At 43.7% G+C, this 18,746-nt stretch overlaps 2 protein-coding genes across 7 annotated transcripts in view; one reads left to right on the top strand and one right to left on the bottom strand.

The window, feature by feature from the left end:
• Positions 1 to 18,746, top strand: part of LOC134207793 (glutamine-dependent NAD(+) synthetase) — a 363,415-nt gene that overhangs the window by 103,159 nt on the left and 241,510 nt on the right. The window lies entirely within an intron of this gene.
• The window catches only part of LOC134207791 (cytosolic carboxypeptidase 2-like), a 277,167-nt gene that overhangs the window by 103,775 nt on the left and 154,646 nt on the right, over positions 1 to 18,746 (bottom strand). The window lies entirely within an intron of this gene.

Raw genomic sequence — 18,746 nt, 5'->3', positions numbered from 1 at the left:
AATACCTTCGGAATCCTTGTCATAATCCCTTCGGAATCCTTGTCGGATTCTCTTCGGAATCCTTGTCGGATTCCCTTCGGAATCCTTGTCGGATTCTCTTCGGAATACTTGTCGGATTCCCTTCAAAATCCTTGTCGGATTCCCTTCGGAATCCTTGTCGTATTCCCTTCGGAATCCTTGTCGTATTCCCTTCGGAATCCTTGTCGCATTCCCTTCGAAATCCTTGTCGGATTCCCTTCGGAATCCTTGCCGGATTCCCTTCGGAATCCTTGTCGGATTCCCTTCGGAGTCCTTGTCGGATTCCCTTCGGAATCACTGTCGGATTCCTTTCGGAATCCTTGTCGGACTCACTTCGGAATACTTGTCGGATTCCCTTAGGAATCCTTGTCGAATTCCCTTCGGAATCCTTGTCGGATTCCCTTCGGAAATCTTGTCGGATTCCCTTCGGAATCCTTGTCGGATTCCCTTCGGAATCCTTGTCGGATTCCCTTCGGAATGCTTGTCGCTTTTCCTTCGGAATCCTTGTCGAATTTCCTTCGGAATCCTTGTCGTATTTCTTTCGGAATCTTTGTCATATTCCCTTCGGAATCCTTGTCAGAATACCTTCGGAATCCTTGTCATAATCCCTTCGGGATCCTTGTCGGATTCTCTTCGGAATCCTTGTCGGATTCCCTTCGGAATCCTTGTCGGATTCCCTTCGGAATACTTGTCGGATTCCCTTCAGAATCCTTGTTGGATTCCCTTCGGAATGCTTGTCGCTTTTCCTTCGGAATCCTTGTCGAATTTCCTTCGGAATCCTTGTCGCATTTCTTTAGGAATCTTTATCATATTCCCTTCGGAATCCTTGTCAGAATCCCTTCGGAATCCTTGTCATAATCCCTTCGGAATCCTTGTCGGATTCCCTTCGGAATCCTTGTCGGATTCCCTTCGGAATCCTTGTCGGTTTCCCTTTGGAATCCTTGTCGGATTCCCTTCGGAATTCTTGTTGGATTTCCTTCGGAATTCTTGTCGAATTTTCTTCGGAATCCTTGTCGCTTTTCTTTCGGAATCCTTGTCAAATTTCCTTCGGAATCCTTGTCGCTTTTCCTTTGGAATCATTGTCAGATTTCCTTCGGAATCCTTGTCGGATTCCGTTCGGAATTCTTGTCGCTTTTCCTTCGGAATCCTGGTCGCATTTCCTTCGAAATCCTGGTCGGATTTCCTTCGACATCCTGGTCGGATTTTTTTCGGAATCCTTAACCGGATTCCCTTCGGAATCCTTAACCGGATTCCCTTCGGAATCCTTAACCGGATTCCCTTCGGAATCCCTAACCGGATTCCCTTCGGAATCCTTAACCGGATTCCCTTCGGAATCCTTCTAGGATTCCTTTCGGAATCCTTAATCGGATTCCCTTCGGAGTCCTTAACCGGATTCCCCTCGAAATCCTTAACCGGATTCTCCTCGGAATCCTTTACCGGATTCCCTTCGTAATCCTTAAGCAGATTCCCTTTGGAATCCTTAACCGGATTCCCCTCGGAATCCTTAACCGAATTCCCATCGGAATCGTTAACCGGATTCCCTTCGGAATCCTTAACCGGATTCCCTTCGGAATCCTTAACCGGATTCCCTTCGGAATCCTTAACCGGATTCCCTTCGGAATCCTTAACCGGATTCCCTTTGGAATCCTTAACCGAATTCCCTTCGGAATCCTTAACCGGATTCCCTTTGGAATCCTTGTCGGATTCTTCGGAATTCTGACCGGGGTCTCTTCAGAATTCTTACTGGATTTTCTTCGGAACCCTCACCAGATTTCCTTCGAAAACCTTACCGGATTTCCTTTCCGAAAACCTTTTCCGTATTTCCTTCGGAATCCTTGCCGGATTTCCTTCGGAATTTTTGCCGGATTTCCTTTGGAATCTTTGCCGGATTTCCTTCGGAATCCTTGTCGGATTTCCTTCGGCATCCTTGCCGGATTTCCTTTGGAATCCTTGCCGGCTTTCCTTCGGAATCCTTATCGGATGCTATTTGGAATCCTTATCGGATTCCCTTCTGAATCCTTAAGCGGACTCCCTTTAAAATCCTTAACCCAATTCCCTTCAGAAACCTTAACCGGATTCCCTTCGGAATCTTTAACCGGAACCCATTAGGAATCCTTAGCCGGATTCCCTTCGGAATCTTTAACTGAATTCCTTCCGGAATCCTTATCGGATTCCCTTCGGAATCCTTGTCGTATTTCATTCTGAATCCTTGTCGTTTTTCCTTCGGAATACTTGTTGAATTCCCTTCGGAATCCTTGGCGGATTCCCTTCGGAATCCTTGGCGGATTCCCTTCGGAGTCCTTGTCGCATTTTCTTCGGAATCCTTGTCGGATTACCTTCGGAATCCTTGTCGGATTCCCTTCGGAATCCTTGTCGGATTCTTTTCAAAATCCTTGTTGGATTCCCTTCAAAATCCTTGTTGGATTCCCTTCGGAATCCTTGTTGGATTCCCTTCGGAATCCTTATCGGATTCCCTTCGGAATGCTTGTCGCTTTTCCTTCGGAATCCTTGTCGTATTTCTTTCGGAATCTTTGTCATATTCCCTTCGGAATCCTTGTCAGAATACCTTCGGAATCCTTGTCATAATCCCTTCGGAATCCTTGTCGGATTCTCTTCGGAATCCTTGTCGGATTCCCTTCGGAATCCTTGTCGGATTCTCTTCGGAATACTTGTCGGATTCCCTTCAAAATCCTTGTCGGATTCCCTTCGGAATCCTTGTCGTATTCCCTTCGGAATCCTTGTCGTATTCCCTTCGGAATCCTTGTCGCATTCCCTTCGAAATCCTTGTCGGATTCCCTTCGGAATCCTTGCCGGATTCCCTTCGGAATCCTTGTCGGATTCCCTTCGGAGTCCTTGTCGGATTCCCTTCGGAATCACTGTCGGATTCCTTTCGGAATCCTTGTCGGACTCACTTCGGAATACTTGTCGGATTCCCTTAGGAATCCTTGTCGAATTCCCTTCGGAATCCTTGTCGGATTCCCTTCGGAAATCTTGTCGGATTCCCTTCGGAATCCTTGTCGGATTCCCTTCGGAATCCTTGTCGGATTCCCTTCGGAATGCTTGTCGCTTTTCCTTCGGAATCCTTGTCGAATTTCCTTCGGAATCCTTGTCGTATTTCTTTCGGAATCTTTGTCATATTCCCTTCGGAATCCTTGTCAGAATACCTTCGGAATCCTTGTCATAATCCCTTCGGGATCCTTGTCGGATTCTCTTCGGAATCCTTGTCGGATTCCCTTCGGAATCCTTGTCGGATTCCTTCGAATACTTGTCGGATTCCTTCAGAATCCTTGTTGGATTCCCTTCGGAATGCTTGTCGCTTTTCCTTCGGAATCCTTGTCGAATTTCCTTCGGAATCCTTGTCGCATTTCTTTAGGAATCTTTATCATATTCCCTTCGGAATCCTTGTCAGAATCCTTCGAATCCTTGTCATAATCCTTCGGAATCCTTGTCAGATTCCTTCGGAATCCTTGTCGGATTCCTTCGGAATCCTTGTCGGTTTCCCTTTGGAATCCTTGTCGGATTCCCTTCGAATTCTTGTTGGATTTCCTTCGAATTCTTGTCGAATTTTCTTCGGAATCCTTGTCGCTTTTCTTTCGGAATCCTTGTCAAATTTCCTTCGGAATCCTTGTCGCTTTTCCTTTGGAATCATTGTCAGATTTCCTTCGGAATCCTTGTCGGATTCCGTTCGGAATTCTTGTCGCTTTTCCTTCGGAATCCTGGTCGCATTTCCTTCGAAATCCTGGTCGGATTTCCTTCGACATCCTGGTCGGATTTTTTTCGGAATCCTTAACCGGATTCCCTTCGGAATCCTTAACCGGATTCCCTTCGGAATCCTTAACCGGATTCCCTTCGGAATCCCTAACCGGATTCCCTTCGGAATCCTTAACCGGATTCCCTTCGGAATCCTTCTAGGATTCCTTTCGGAATCCTTAATCAGATACCCTTCGGAATCCTTAACCGGATTCCCTTCGGAATCCTTAACCGGATTCCCTTCGGAATCCTCAACCGGATTCCCTTCGGAATCCTCAACCGGATTCCCTTCGGAATCCTCAACCGGATTCCCTTCGGAATCCTCAACCGGATTCCCTTCGGAATCCTTAACCGAATTCCCTTCGGAATCCTTAACCGGATTCCCTTCGGAATGCTTAACCGGATTCCCTTCGGAATCCTTAACCGGATTCCCTTCGGAATCCTTAACCGGATTCCCTTTGGAATCCTTAACCGAATTCCCTTCGGAATCCTTAACCGGATTCCCTTTGGAATCCTTGTCGGATTCTTCGGAATTCTGACCGGGGTCTCTTCAGAATTCTTACTGGATTTTCTTCGGAACCCTCACCAGATTTCCTTCGAAAACCTTACCGGATTTCCTTTCCGAAAACCTTTTCCGTATTTCCTTCGGAATCCTTGCCGGATTTCCTTCGGAATTTTTGCCGGATTTCCTTTGGAATCTTTGCCGGATTTCCTTCGGAATCCTTGTCGGATTTCCTTCGGAATCCTTGCCGGATTTCCTTTGGAATCCTTGCCGGATTTTCTTCGGAATCCTTATCGGATTCCCTTTGGAATCCTTATCGGATTCCCTTCTGAATCCTTAAGCGGACTCCCTTTAAAATCCTTAACCCAATTCCCTTCAGAAACCTTAACCGGATTCCCTTCGGAATCTTTAACCGGAACCCATTAGGAATCCTTAGCCGGATTCCCTTCGGAATCTTTAACTGAATTCCTTCCGGAATCCTTATCGGATTCCCTTCGGAATCCTTGTCGTATTTCATTCGGAATCCTTGTCGTTTTTCCTTCGGAATACTTGTTGAATTCCCTTCGGAATCCTTGGCGGATTCCCTTCGGAATCCTTGGCGGATTCCCTTCGGAGTCCTTGTCGCATTTTCTTCGGAATCCTTGTCGGATTACCTTCGGAATCCTTGTCGGATTCCCTTCGGAATCCTTGTCGGATTCTTTTCAAAATCCTTGTTGGATTCCCTTCAAAATCCTTGTTGGATTCCCTTCGGAATCCTTATCGGATTCCCTTCGGAATGCTTGTCGCTTTTCCTTCGGAATCCTTGTCGTATTTCTTTCGGAATCTTTGTCATATTCCCTTCGGAATCCTTGTCAGAATACCTTCGGAATCCTTGCCATAATCCCTTCGGAATCCTTGTCGGATTCCCTTCGGAATCCTTGTCGGATTCCCTTCGGAATCCTTGTCGGATTCCCTTCGGAATCCTTGTCGGATTCCCTTCGGAATCCTTGTCGGATTCCCTTCGGAATCCTTGTCGGATTCCCTTCGGAATCCTTGTCGGATTCCCTTCGGAATCCTTGTCGGATTCCCTTCGGAATCCTTGTCGGATTCCCTTCGGAATCCTTGTCGGATTCCCTTCGGAGTCCTTGTCGGATTCTTTTCAAAATCCTTGTTGGATTCCCTTCAAAATCCTTGTTGGATTCCCTTCGGAATCCTTGTTGGATTCCCTTCGGAATCCTTATCGGATTCCCTTCGGAATGCTTGTCGCTTTTCCTTCGGAATCCTTGTCGTATTTCTTTCGGAATCTTTGTCATATTCCCTTCGGAATCCTTGTCAGAATACCTTCGGAATCCTTGTCATAATCCCTTCGGAATCCTTGTCGGATTCTCTTCGGAATCCTTGTCGGATTCCCTTCGGAATCCTTGTCGGATTCTCTTCGGAATACTTGTCGGATTCCCTTCAGAATCCTTGTCGGATTCCCTTCGGAATCCTTGTCGTATTTCATTCGGAATCCTTGTCGTTTTTCCTTCGGAATACTTGTTGAATTCCCTTCGGAATCCTTGGCGGATTCCCTTCGGAATCCTTGGCGGATTCCCTTCGGAGTCCTTGTCGCATTTTCTTCGGAATCCTTGTCGGATTACCTTCGGAATCCTTGTCGGATTCTTTTCAAAATCCTTGTTGGATTCCCTTCAAAATCCTTGTTGGATTTCCTTCGGAATCCTTGTTGGATTCCCTTCGGAATCCTTATCGGATTCCCTTCGGAATGCTTGTCGCTTTTCCTTCGGAATCCTTGTCGTATTTCTTTCGGAATCTTTGTCATATTCCCTTCGGAATCCTTGTCAGAATACCTTCGGAATCCTTGTCATAATCCCTTCGGAATCCTTGTCGGATTCTCTTCGGAATCCTTGTCGGATTCCCTTCGGAATCCTTGTCGGATTCTCTTCGGAATACTTGTCGGATTCCCTTCAGAATCCTTGTCGGATTCCCTTCGGAATCCTTGTCGTATTTCATTCGGAATCCTTGTCGTTTTTCCTTCGGAATACTTGTTGAATTCCCTTCGGAATCCTTGGCGGATTCCCTTCGGAATCCTTGGCGGATTCCCTTCGGAGTCCTTGTCGCATTTTCTTCGGAATCCTCGTCGGATTACCTTCGGAATCCTTGTCGGATTCTTTTCAAAATCCTTGTTGGATTCCCTTCAAAATCCTTGTTGGATTCCCTTCGGAATCCTTGTTGGATTCCTTCGGAATCCTTATCAGATTCCTTCGGAATGCTTGTCGCTTTGCCTTCGGAATCCTTGTCGTATTTCTTTCGGAATCTTTGTCATATTCCCTTCGGAATCCTTGTCAGAATACCTTCGGAATCCTTGTCATAATCCCTTCGGAATCCTTGGCGGATTCTCTTCGGAAGCCTTGTCAGATTCCTTCGAATCCTTGTCGGATTCTCTTCGGAATACTTGTCGGATTCCCTTCAGAATCCTTGTCGGATTCCCTTCGGAATCCTTGTCGTATTTCATTCGGAATCCTTGTCGTTTTTCCTTCGGAATACTTGTTGAATTCCCTTCGGAATCCTTGGCGGATTCCCTTCGGAATCCTTGGCGGATTCCCTTCGGAGTCCTTGTCGCATTTTCTTCGGAATCCTTGTCGGATTACCTTCGGAATCCTTGTCGGATTCTTTTCAAAATCCTTGTTTAATTCCCTTCAAAATCCTTGTTGGATTCCCTTCGGAATCCTTGTTGGATTCCCTTCGGAATCCTTATCGGATTCCCTTCGGAATGCTTGTCGCTTTTCCTTCGGAATCCTTGTCGTATTTCTTTCGGAATCTTTGTCATATTCCCTTCGGAATCATTGTCAGAATACCTTCGGAATCCTTGTCATAATCCCTTCGGAATCCTTGTCGGATTCTCTTCGGAATCCTTGTCGGATTCCCTTCGGAATCCTTGTCGGATTCTCTTCGGAATACTTGTCGGATTCCCTTCAGAATCCTTGTCGGATTCCCTTCGGAATCCTTGTCGTATTCCCTTCGGAATCCTTGTCGTATTCCCTTCGGAATCCTTGTCGTATTCCCTTCGGAATCCTTGTCGCATTCCCTTCGGAATCCTTGTCGGATTCCCTTCGGAATCCTTGCCGGATTCCCTTCGGAATCCTTGTCGGATTCCCTTCGGAGTCCTTGTCGGATTCCCTTCGGAATCACTGTCGGATTCCTTTCGGAATCCTTGTCGGACTCACTTTGGAATACTTGTCGGATTCCCTTCGGAATACTTGTCGGATTCCCTTCAGAATCCTTGTTGGATTCCCTTCGGAATGCTTGTCGCTTTTCCTTCGGAATCCTTGTCGAATTTCCTTCGGAATCATTGTCAGATTTCCTTCGGAATCCTTGTCGGATTCCGTTCGGAATTCTTGTCGCTTTTCCTTCGGAATCCTGGTCGCATTTCCTTCGAAATCCTGGTCGGATTTCCTTCGACATCCTGGTCGGATTTTTTTCGGAATCCTAACCGGATTCCCTTCGGAATCCTAACCGGATTCCCTTCGGAATCCTAACCGGATTCCCTTCGGAATCCTAACCGGATTCCCTTCGGAATCCTAACCGGATTCCCTTCGGAATCCTAACCGGATTCCCTTCGGAATCCTAACCGGATTCCCTTCGGAATCCTTCTAGGATTCCTTTCGGAATCCTTAATCAGATACCCTTCGGAATCCTTAACCGGATTCCCTTCGGAATCCTTAACCGGATTCCCTTCGGAATCCTCAACCGGATTCCCTTCGGAATCCTCAACCGGATTCCCTTCGGAATCCTCAACCGGATTCCCTTCGGAATCCTCAACCGGATTCCCTTCGGAATCCTCAACCGGATTCCCTTCGGAATCCTCAACCGGATTCCCTTCGGAATCCTCAACCGGATTCCCTTCGGAATCCTCAACCGGATTCCTTTCGGAATCCTCAACCGGATTCCCTTCGGAATCCTAACCGGATTCCCTTCGGAATCCTTAACCGAATTCCCTTCGGAATCCTTAACCGGATTCCCTTCGGAATGCTTAACCGGATTCCCTTCGGAATCCTTAACCGGATTCCCTTCGGAATCCTTAACCGGATTCCCTTTGGAATCCTTAACCGAATTCCCTTCGGAATCATTAACCGGATTCCCTTTGGAATCCTTGTCGGATTCTCTTCGAAATCCTTGTCGGATTTCTTTCGGAATATTTAACCGGATTCCCTTCGGAATATTTAACCGGATTCCCTTCGGAATCCTTAACCGGATTACCTTCGGAATCCTTAACCGAATTCCCTTCGGAATCCTTAACCGAATACCCTTCGGAATCCTTGTCGGATTCCCTTCGGAATCCTTGTCGGATTCCCTTCGGAATACTTGTCGGATTCCTTTCGGAATCCTTGTCGGATTCCCTTCGGATATCTTGTCGGATTCCCTTCGGAATCATTGTCGAATTCCCTTCGGAATCTTTGCCGGAATCCCTTCGGAATCCTTGTCGGATTCCCTTCGAAATCCTTGTCGAATTCCTTTCAAAATCCTTATTGGATTCCCTTCGGAATCCTTGTCGGATTTCCTTCGGAATCCTTGTCGGATTCCCTTCGGAATCCTTGTCGGATTCGTTTCGGAATCCTTGGCAGAATCCCTTCGGAATCCTTGTCGGATTCCCTTCGAAATCCTTGTCGCATTCCCTTTGGAATTCTTGTCGGATTTTCTTCGGAATTCTTGTCGAATTTTCTTCGGATTCCTTGTCGCTTTTCTTTCGGAATCCTTGTTGAATTTCCTTCGGAATCCTTCGGAATTCTTGTCGGATTTCCTTCGAAATCCTGGTCGGATTTCCTTCGACATCCTGGTCGGATTTCTTTCGGAATCCTTAACCGAATTCCCTTCGGAATCCTTAACCGGATTTCCTTCGGAATCCTTAACCGGATTTCCTTCGGAATCCTTAACCGGATTCCCTTCGGAATCCTTGTAGGATTTCTTTCGGAATCCTTAATCGGATACCCTTCGGAATCCTTAACCGGATTCCCTTCGGAATCCTTAACCGGATTCCCTTCGGAATCCTCAACCGGATTCCCTTCGGAATCCTTAATCGGATTTCCTTTGGAATCCTTAACCGGATTCCCTTCGGCATCCTTAACCGGATTCACTTCGGAATCCTTAACCGGATTCCCTTCGGAATCCTTAACCGGATTCCCTTCGGCATCCTTAACCGGATTCCCTTCGGCATCCTTAACCGGATTCCCTTCGGAATCCTTAACCGGATTCCCTTCGGAATCCTTAACCGGATTCCCTTCGGAATCCTCAACCGGGTTCCCTTCGGAATCCTTAACCGGGTTCCCTTCGGAATCCTTAACCGGATTCCCTTCGGAATCCTTAACCGGATTCCCTTTGGAATGCTTGTCGGATTCTCTTCGAAATCCTTGTCGGATTTCCTTCGGAATATTTAACCGGATTTCCTTCGGAATCCTTAACCGGATTACCTTCGGAATCCTTAACTGAATTCCCTTCGGAATCCTTAATTTGATTCCCTTCGGTATCCTTAACCGGATTCCCTTCGGAATCCTTAACCGGATTCCCTTCGGAATCCTTAACCGGATTCCCTTCGGAATCCTTAACCGGATTCCCTTCGGAATCCCTAACCGGATTCTCTTCGGAATCCTTAACCGGATTTCCTTCGGAATCCTCAACCGTTTTTCCTTCGGAATCCTTAACCGGATTCCCTTCGGTATCCTTAACCGGATTCCCTTCGGTATCCTTAACCTATTTTTTTTCGAAATCCCGATCGGATTTTTTTTCAGAAACTTGTTTGGATTCCCTTCCGAGTAATGTGGATGGATCTGGTGGATGACGATTTTCGGATCCTTCATAGACGTGCAGTCATGAACCGAGCTGAATGGAGGCGGCTTTTATGCACTGCAGGAACGGAGGGGTCTTTGTCTGAATAAATAATAACTAATAATGTTTTACAGTTGGGACTATCATTCTGTTGATGAAAAAAAAATCAATAGACTGATAAATAGATTCGAAATGATCGTTTCCTCCTTACCCAATGGCGCTCTTATGTGCGGAACAAACACAACGATCCTGCTGAACGCTCCCTATCGGCAGGCTCAAACATTAACGACAACCAAATCGCCTGGGATGTTAAAACAGCAATCCGTTAAAGCTTTACAATAACCGGGCAATCAGTGGAAAATCAGAAAGCTTCCAATATTTGGGCCAAATTGTGTCAGACGGCTGGACCGAAATCGACAAAGATAGATCAAGAAGACAAGGGATTCCTTTGTGAGTTTCAGTAACATACGGAAAAACTGGCAGATTAGACGATCCCCACCGATGTGTATCCAAATGAGTGTCTAGTATAGGAACGAAATGCGTTCATATTTTATTTATGCACTTGTTCTCGCACCGGCTGTTTCTATCAAGGTTGTTGAAGTGCAATCATGCTTCACACCCAATGTAAATAAATACTAAGGTATGGAAATCCATATATTGTGTGCGTGCCTTTTGTGTATGGCGGAAAAGCTTTCACTACTCCATTCGAACGAGCTCCCATAAGAAGCCGTGCAAATATGTACGTCACCATTTGCTGTTTACATTTTCCATCATCCACTAATACATTTGCATTTGATCTTCTTCCTCACCTTCTATTTATTCTCATTGCTTCACACCGGTGGTGAATATCCGGTTGCTATTGAGGCAAACACGGAAATAAATAAAATCAGGAAAAAAAATATTATTTATTTTCAAATCTTTCAGAACGCGCTCCAACTTTTGTAATATAAATATGTGCGTAATGCATTTTGTGATTATCAGATTAGCTAGACACACATCTGCTAGGTGGCGCTAGCTTATATGCAATCATGTAGTGAGGTGGATATCTCGAGATCTATAAGACTTAGAAAGATTTTGTCTTCTACAAAGTTGTTCGGGTAGCCATAACATTTATGATGGAGACTAGTTTAGTTTAGAATTCATACGCATAGCGGCGCTAGTGTATGAGAAATAACCTGTTAGGTTAAATATTTCATAATTGAAACAGCTTTTACGACCGTAATTGTGGTGAATGATTTGTTTATCGACTTTATCGGTCATTTCTACTCAAAGTATGAGGGAGTAGATAATCGAAAGATAATTTAAAATCATTAGATTGGAAGCCGTTCGCTAGGGCTCGAACAAGTATGAAACGATAGAGGGTGAAAGGGAGAAAAGAAGACCATCTATTGAACAGCAAACAATCGAAGCGTGAATCTTTTTGCCTAACGCCCTGGTTGTGGACGGCTTGGTTAGTGGTATGGAAACCACCGTGCCAAGACAGGCAAAAAGATCCAGGCAACGATCTCCCCATGTGCTGTTCTGTTTTACATTTAGTTCTATCGATCGGCAGGTTTATGCGGAATTCGCACTACCACTCATGGAGGTATGTCCATATCGTGACGTGTTCTTCCTTAAATATTTCTAAATCCGTTAGAGTTAGAAAGTGGCGATCTTCTACAAAGTTATCCGAATTATCTGTTAGGTTGATTATTATGTAAGATTTAAAAGGGTACTCAAAACCAGAAGTTTAGTTTGAAACCGCAATACTCATTGACGCTCTAGTTGAGTCGAATCAAGTCAAGTACGATACACTGAAGATGGTCTTACTGTAGTTTCTGTCAAAGGTACAACCAAGGGGTGGAATTGAATGGAATTGTACGAACTCGTCTTATGGCAAGTTACTTTGTAGAATACGGCAATATTCTGAAAATTCCAGATTTTGAGATATTTAACCTATCAGTTTATTTCTTATACACTAGCGCCGCTAAGCGATTGTGTTTAAAACTAAACTTGCTTGCATCATGACGGTTTTCACCACCCGAACAACTTTGTGGAATACGGCAATATTCTAAAAATTTCAGTTTTCGAAATATCTAACCTAGCAGGTTATTTCTTATACACTAGCGCCACCAAGCGGTTATATCTCAATCTAAACCTGCGTTGGTCATAATGGTTTTGACCACCCGAACAACTTTGTAGAAGGCGGCAATATTCTAAAAATACATACCTGACCTATCAGGTTATTTCCAATACACTAGCGCCGCCAAGCGGTTGTATTATTAACTAAACTTGCTTTCGTCATGATGGTTTTAATCATCCGAACAATTTTGTAGAAGACGGCAATATTCTTAAGATTTCAACTATCGAAATATCTAACCTTTTAGGTTATTTCCAATTCACTAGCGCCGCCAAACGGTTGTATTTCAAATTAAACTTGTTTTCGTCATGCTGGTTTTGACCTCCCGAACAACTTTGTAGAAGACGCCAATATTCTAAAAATTCCAGATTTCGAGATATCTAACCAATCAGGACAAGATATTTTAGTTACCAGATAAAGATCGTCGCTGTCGTCGCTGTCCGGAACATCTTTTGCTGGCAAGGATAGGGGAGCTAAATGTCAAAGAAGGAAAATCCATACGATTTGACAGCTTGGTACCCAACATGTTCCGGACAGCAGAACAAAGGGAACCGAAGCGACAATCTTTACCTAGTAACTTTCTTAATTGATTCGACTAAGATGGCGACGTTTGAGGTTTTGGCTTTCAGTCTTTTGGGATCAAAAACGGGGTTTTATGTTTTCATCCGACGTTTCGGACACATGTATTGTGCCTTTTTCAAGGAGTCTGTGGACAATGAATGTGTTTATGTTGTGTTTATGTTTTTATGCTTAGTGTACTTACTAACTATGATCCGTTTTATTGTCACATTAGCCCTCAGCATAGGACCTATTTGTCACCACAATTCGTTACAACGAGAGAAACAACGTTATCCGGAGCACTCACTGTGTAGGCGGTCATTTTTAGATCAATTAAACTTACTTTGCCCTGTCTTGTGTGAGGTAGGGCGGAAAATTTGAATTGACCCGGCTCGCAGAAACTTTTTGGTGCACTTTTCTGTTTGGCGCCACTTTTACTCTGGTTGTGTCGGATTGTGTTGTGATGGCTGTCCTATCTGTTGATCAGCTCTACTACATTTATTGTTCTTCAATGTATATATGTAGTATGCCAGCGTACGTAGTGCTCAGATTGTCTGTGTCTGTACGTTTATTGGCATTTGTGTTGTGTGTTTACAATGTGACATGTATCGAGAATGTGAAAATTTTGTTTCTTAAAACTAGAGTCTAATATTTGTGTGCGGTCGAATGCAAAGGCGTGTTGGTTGACGATGGAGTGATCGAGTAGCGCTGTTCGTTCCGAAGCATAGCTAACTCTTGGTCTTCCGCAGTTTTGCCTTGATCCCACAAGCTTTGCAGTCTGTTGGAACAGGAGCGGTGGCTGGAAATCCTCGTTTTCAGTTTGTTTGACGTCATACCTACGTAGCACGCTGGGCAACTTTCGCATGGGATCCTGTAAATCACATTCGACCGGTCGCCTTGGTCTACTACATCTTTTACCGGCGGCAGCATCTTTCCGACGGTTTTTGCGTTCTTTGTGCTGATGGTGACGTTCGGATAGTCTTTTTTCAAACTTTTTTGAATTTTGTTTGATAGCTGTCCGACGTGTACCATCGACCGATACACTGTGTCTTCGTTTGGCCTGACGTCATCATTGGTAGTGACTTGTCGTTCTCTCGATCGATCAACCAGGCGGTTTATTACACGTGCGGGGTAATCGTTCAGCTTGAGTTGGGAGAAAATTATGTTTTTGGTGGTTCTTGTATCTAGGTTGGTGGAGAAATCCATCACTCGGTGAATGAAGTTTGTGGCGACGTTCACTTTGAGCCTTAAACTGTGTTCCGAGTGGTAGTTAATGAAACGACCGGAGGCTATTGGTTTCATGTACCACTCGGTTTTAACTGTCTGGTCGTTTTGACGTACCAGCAGCAAGTCTAAAAACGGAATTCGACCATCTTTCTCCACCTTCACGGTGAACTGTATTTTCGGGTGATATTGGTTGAAAATTTCAATTACCTCATCAATTTTCTCTTGGGGTACCGACAGTATCAAGTCATCCACATACTTCTTCAGTACTGGTATTGGGAAGCTGATTCGTTTTGTGACGGTATCCATTAATGTTTCCATTACCAGATCCGCGATTGTGGGTGACAGCGGATTACCCATCGCTGTCCCAAACACTTGTTGGAAGAATTGTCCTTTAAACTGGAAGTAACTGCAGTCTATACAGAACTCAGTGATCTCAAGGAACAAATCCAAGTTGATGTCGGTGTTTTGTTTTATGTTGACCCAGTTGTTGATGACGTCACGAAGAACCAAATCTTTCGGGATGCAGGTGAATAGTGACACTACATCTAGGGAGATGAGAACATATCCAGGGGGAAGCTGTATGCTGTTTATATATTGGCAGAACGAGAACGAATTCGTTACGTTGTATCTGCCATCAATGGACTTCTGGATTATTTTCCCCACGAACTGTGACAGTGTGTACGACGGTGACGTCATGCACGGTACCACTGGGCGCAGCGGTAGATTTGGTTCTTCGTGACGTCATCAACAACTGGGTCAACATAAAACAAAACACCGACATCAACTTGGATTTGTTCCTTGAGATCACTGAGTTCTGTATAGACTGCAGTTACTTCCAGTTTAAAGGACAATTCTTCCAACAAGTGTTTGGGACAGCGATGGGTAATCCGCTGTCACCCACAATCGCGGATCTGGTAATGGAAACATTAATGGATACCGTCACAAAACGAATCAGCTTCCCAATACCAGTACTGAAGAAGTATGTGGATGACTTGATACTGTCGGTACCCCAAGAGAAAAATGATGAGGTAATTGAAATTTTCAACCAATATCACAAGAAAATACAGTTCACCGTGGAGGTAGAGAAAGATGGTCGAATTCCGTTTTTAGACTTGCTGCTGGCACGTCAAAATGACCAGACAGTTAAAACCGAGTGGTACATGAAACCAATAGCTTCCGGTCGTTTCATTAACTACTACTCGGAACACAGTTTAAGGCTCAAAGTAAACGTCGCCACAAACTTCATTCAACGAGTGATGGATTTCTCCACCAACCTAGATACAAGAACCACCAAAAACATAATTTTCTCCCAACTCAAGCTGAACGATTACCCCGCACGTGTAATAAACCGCCTGGTTGATCGATCGAGAGAACGACAAGTCACTACCAATGATGACGTCAGGCCAAACGAAGACACAGTGTATCGGTCGATGGTACACGTCGGACAGCTATCAAACAAAATTCAAAAAAGTTTGAAAAAAGACTATCCGAACGTCACCATCAGCACATAAAGAACGCAAAAACCGTTTCGGAAAGATGCTGCCGCCGGTAAAAGATGTAGTAGACCAAGGCGACCGGTCGAATGTGATTTACAGGATCCCATGCGAAAGTTGCCCAGCGTGCTACGTAGGTATGACGTCAAACAAACTGAAAACGAGGATTTCCAGCCACCGCTCCTGTTCCAACAGACTGCAAAGCTTGTGGGATCAAGGCAAAACTGCGGAAGACCAAGAGTTAGCTATGCTTCGGGAACGAACAGCGCTACTCGATCACTCCATCGTCAACCAACACGCCTTTGCATTCGACCGCACACACAAATATTAGACTCTAGTTTTAAGAAACAAAATTTACACATTCTCGAAACTTGTCACATTGTAAACACACAACACACAGTCAATAAACGTACAGACACAGACAATTTGAGTAGTATTGTACGCCGGCATACTACATACATTGAAAAACAATAGATGTGGTAGAGCCGATCAACAGATAGGACAGCCATCACAACACAATTCGACACAACCAGAGTAAAAGTGGCGCCAAATAAAAAGGTGCACCAAAAGTTTATGTGAGCCGGGTCTATTCAAATTTACGTCCTACCTCATACAAGACAGGGCAAAGTAAGTTTAATTGATGCAAAATTGACCGTCTACACAGAGAGTGCTCCGGATAACGTTGTTTTTCCTGTTGTAGCGAATTGTGGTGACAAATAGGTCCTATGCTGAGGGCTAATGTGACAACAAAACGGAACATAGTTAGTAAGTACACTAAGCATAAAACATAAACACAACATAAACATATTCATTGTCCACAGACTCCTTGAAAAAGGCACAATACATGTGTCCGAAACGTCGGATGAAAACATAAAACCCCGTTTTTGATCCCAAAAGACTGAAAGCCAAAACCTCAAACGTTTACCTAGTAACTAAAATATCTTTTCTATCAGGTTATTTCATATGCACTAGCGCCGCCAATGAGTTGAAATCCAAACTAAACTGACCTCCATCACAATTGTTTTGATGATGAGTATCCGAACAATTTTTCAGCAGACGGCAGATTTTTTATTTATGGGTTACTTTATATTTCCGTGTGATGGTTTGGCAACGGTTGGAGCGGGTCGCCAAATTTGCCAACTCGCTATTCACCGAAGGTTGCGTTTACATTTCCGAAACCCGTTTATCAACGACCGGTGCGAGTTCGTGTCATGATAGAGGTTGCTATTTTGGCTTTATTTACGCACTGGTGGAGATCGTCTTAGTCAACACAACAAAACCCGAGTTTCTCATTGCAATATGAGCTCTATCCCAAGTAACAATTTTCATGCTTGTTAGATTTATTTAATTCTTATAGCGGATTTATGACAGCAGTCACCATGGCTAGTTGCTCAGATTTATTAACGATCTTATTGCTATCAATAAACCTCTAATAAATCTGCTCGAAAAGCTTCAAACGTCAAATGCCGACTGGTCTTGTTAGCAGCTCTACGGTTGTAACGAAGAGCAATAAGTCCAATTTCCAAAGCTTGATCAAAGCCATAATTTTGGGTCGTAATGTGGTCAAATGAGTAACCCCAATAAGAATATTTACATTGCAATGCAACGGTGTTTAATAAGAGCAACATTTTTCTAATCGAAATCTATGAAATCATTTCCATATTGGAAATGGAGAACCATCTTCAAGTCAGTGAAATTTATCACTGGAATTTATGATTAGACGGTGTTTTCGCCGAAAAATACACGTTTTTGCTAAAAGATATAAAAGACAAACATATTTGGGTGTAATATCAATAAATTTAGTGAAGATTTACGTTATTTATGCTATAATAATTTTTAATTTACTGCCCAAAACTATATTATTTTGCGGGCGCGTAATGCTTAATTTCATTTTTACACTAGCTTTCACCATGAAATCGAGCGCGCACCTCATTTCCATGAAAGTACATTGAAAAAAAACTTGAAAAAGTATTTATTTGTAGTCATTCTCATCATGATTTTCATCAACACTTTAGTTTGTTATTATTTGCTTCTCTTTTTCTAAAGCAACGTTTTTGACAGCTGCCGCAGCCAAATTCCCTTTTTTGCGGACGGCTTGAAACAGATTTTTATATATTCTTATAAGAGGTTTATAGTGGTTATAGAGGGCCATTTGGACATATCTTACTCTTATAGTGGTCATCAGAAGGTAATCCTGTGGTAATGGGTTTTATTGTCAGTTCTTGTAATTCGATCTTGAAAACCATTCCTAGAGCGGAATAAAACTTTAAATGTTACTTGGGATGTGTGCTGCCGTACGCTAGTGAAGCGTGGTGTGTATCAGTGGAAAACATGTAACGACTAAAGCCTGTCCACGTTAAATTTCGGACACCCATCATACAATGCGATTTTTTAAAATTTTAACAAGCCACCGAGAAGATCAATTTACATGACAGATGAATCTTTCCGCTTTACGTGATGCTTTCAACATGTTTTCATTCTCGTCCAAATTGATAAAATGGCTACAAATCAATTAGACATTGTCTTAGTGTCCGAAATTTAACGTGGACAGGCTTTACTGGTGCTCATCATCATAGTCTGCATGAAAACAGTATTCTGTGTGACAACTTTTAATTTGCTAGATACATAATTGTAATAATTTACCACAAAATTGCATTCAGTTTGAAAATGATTGAAAATCTTTTCATAAGACGAGTTAGTACAATCCCATTGAATTCCACCACTTAATTGTATCTTGACAGATACGTATTTCGACCTCAAATGTAAGGCCGTCTTCAGTGTCTTGTACTTGACTCGACTCGACGAAGTCGAGTCAAGTACAAGACACTGAAGACGGCCTTACATTTGAGGTCGAAATACGTATCTGTCAAGATACAATTAAGTGGTGGAATTCAATGGGATTGTACTAACTCGTCTTATGACAAGTGAAGACATTCCACTAAAAAGCTCAAAATAATTTTCTTATTGAAAATCTTATCAAAGCCACCGGATCAAGCATACTCGAGCAAAGTTTTCATGTGATCAGAACAGCCATTTGGCATGGGTAATAAAATTAATCTCATAAATTGTACGCAGCTGTCTTTCCACTAATCTAAATCATTTTACATTATTCAGCTCATATTCTACTGTTTTCCAAAATACGAATGAAGTTTTCTTCCACACCACACCAATGAGAAGAAAAAACCACGAAAACAAAAACAAACCGTAAAGAAAGTGGATGGGCACAGACTTGGGGTAGCCGGCGCAAGGAGATGCGTTGGTACCGAGAATAACCGTCGTC

The sequence above is a fragment of the Armigeres subalbatus genome, chromosome 1 (genome assembly GCF_024139115.2).
Source record: "Armigeres subalbatus isolate Guangzhou_Male chromosome 1, GZ_Asu_2, whole genome shotgun sequence".
Lineage (NCBI taxonomy): Eukaryota > Metazoa > Arthropoda > Insecta > Diptera > Culicidae > Armigeres > Armigeres subalbatus.
The sequence above is the reverse complement of the archived record's forward strand: the minus strand, read 5'-3'. Positions and strand labels throughout refer to the sequence as shown.